The following is a 2,750-nucleotide window of genomic DNA, read 5'->3' as shown; positions in this document are numbered from 1 at the left end:
ATGCAGCGTCACGTGACCTCGCGAGGTCTTGGTAGGAAGTGACGAAGAAAGATTTTTATTTTTTTTTCTCTTCTTCTTCGTTGTCCTCTTCCTTCTTTCTTCCTCTGCCTCAGTTTTCTCTGCTTATCTCATAAATAAAACACTCGGCATGTAAATCGCCTACCAGACCAACACGTTTTAATACACTTTAATATTAATATTATATCAGATGTGAGGCCACTCTGAATTAAAAGGTGTGAACAGAGGATGCAAAGCAGTTTACCAATACCTTTATTTTAAGTGTTTTATCAAGAGAATATTACCCCAATCAGCTGAAAATAAATATGTGCTACATTAATACAAATACAAAGAGACATGAAAAAAAAAAAAAAAAACAACGTGTCGTTTATATCAATTATACCCAAAGCCAGAGAGGTGAGATGTAAGTGGTGTTATAACACATGTGGAGAAAGACAGTATTAAGGATTAAAAGGATTTCTGTTTGTTTGTCAGAGACAGTTTTAATCTATGAGTGTATAATGCTGCACCAACTGAATAGAAACATTTGGATTTTTTTTATTGACATTTTATTGTTAGATCTAAATACAACAAACAAATGAAATAATGAACAATGTATGAAGAACACAAATGCCAGAAAACCTCTTTCTGGACTTAGGTCTTGATTAGGAAGGACTGAATTCAAGGATGAGCATGAACGTTTATAATTTTTGCCTGTTTATTTGTTAGTTTGTCTTGTTTTGTTCTGAACATGTTATGGAAATCTAGTATTCATGAAGTGTTTTAAACATTTGTACTTTAATTTGGCATAATAAAGTGGGGAAACACTTTATCTGTGCTACAATGGATGTAAGGATGGTGTCAACATGAAAACAAACCTGGGCATTGCAAGTTTTTTCTGTCTGTCGAAGGAAACTGAGTAACATGGTTCCTTGAATGGATATGAATGTACCTAGTGAATAAACAACACTTTCCAACCACTGATTCTGGATTGAACTGAGGTCGGAAATTTCCATTACAGTTTCAAAGCTGATTTATACTTTTGGGTTTGTTGGCTTGCTGGGAAATAACTCTCAAGTTGCAGTTATCTTGCTGATTGCAGCAGATTTCTCTGAATTTTTTCGGATTGATGTTATGTTATTTATGTTTTGTTATGTTGTTACCTCTATACCTTGACAAGCCTTCCAGAGCCTCCTACGGCAGAAACATCCCCCAAACCACCATGCTGATGTTCGGTGCGATAATGTTTAGTGTGAAGCCTCAAAAAGAAAAAACAAAACTGTTATGTCCTCAAACTTTATACTATACTTTGCTTCAGAGTATTCTACACACCATCTGGCAAATACCAGTCCAGAAGTGATGTGAGTTTTTTTTAAACACTGAAGCAAGTAATGTGTGTGAGAGAGAGTAAGCTTGTGTTTGACTTTTTATTTAAACCTGAAAAACTTCACAGTTAACTGGAGAATAATTTTTGCTATATAGTGTTTTGAATTGACTTTACACTATTACACCTTAAACTTCTGAAACGTGATCAGAATCAGCTTTACTGGTCAAATATGCGAACACAAAACAAGGAATTTGTATGCAGTTTTAAGTTTACACTTACATTTACTCATTTGGCAGACACTTTTATCCAAAGGGACTTACGGGAACAACTTTTGAGGAATAACATACAAGCATCAATAAAGTAAGAGATCTGCAAGTGATAATAGATACAAGTAAGAGCAGCAATAACTAGTAAGAGCTAGTAGCATGTAACGGCATCAAACGGGTAAACACCTTGGGAAAGAAGTAGGAGAAGAAGAGCACAGGAAGTTCATGTTACAGATTTTAGGTGTTATAAGAGGAAGTGTTCTCAGAAGAGAAGAGTTTTGAAGTTGCTCTCACTGTTACACAGAACAATTTACAGGAAGATATAAATAGACACACAGCTAAGAACAAGGACAACAAAGCTGAACAAAGAGACAATCAGAAATGTTGGCGAAAGTAATGGTTATATAAATATATAGCAACAATGACCAACAACAAACAATGTCTAAATACAAGACATAATAAATTACGATATACGTGAAGAGGGTGGTAATGTATAACAGTAAATGCATGTGTATAGTTTCTACAGCTTGCAGGATTTATATTTGACAATGTTGGAATGTATATATTTTAAATTTATAATTTGTAAGGTGGACAATGCATTATGAATTGGGAGTTGACAACAGTAAGTAACATAAGTAATTAAGTAAATGTACTGAACTACACATTTGAGTAAATGTACTTTACTTGAGTCTTTTCTTCTCAAGCCACTTTATACTTCTACTCCAGTACAATTAAAAGGGGGAATATTGTACTAATTACTTGACAGGTTTGGTTTCTTTACAAATTAAGATTTTTGCACACAAAAACGTGCAAGTACAGCTGAGACAATTATTTGATTAATCGTAATATTTCATGTAATCATTTAAATATTGTCATTAGATTTTAAATAATTGGGATTATTTGCTGGACAAAACAAGAATTCATTGTGAAGGTCTTAGTTTGGCCTCTGGGTGATTGTCACGGCATTTCTCTCAGTTTTACAAATCAAATAATAAATTGGTTAATGAAGAAATTAATCAGCAGATTATTTCATGATGAAAATAATCATTTGCTGCACTCCAATACAAAACTGTTTAAAATGAGCTCCACCACAACATCTACAACAGTAAAATCCTGCTTTTACATGAATGCATAAGTAATAATAATGCAATGATATAATA

This window comes from Micropterus dolomieu, linkage group LG13 (assembly GCF_021292245.1).
Source record: "Micropterus dolomieu isolate WLL.071019.BEF.003 ecotype Adirondacks linkage group LG13, ASM2129224v1, whole genome shotgun sequence".
In the NCBI taxonomy this organism is placed as follows: domain Eukaryota; kingdom Metazoa; phylum Chordata; class Actinopteri; order Centrarchiformes; family Centrarchidae; genus Micropterus; species Micropterus dolomieu.
Note: the sequence above shows the minus strand (reverse complement) of the source record.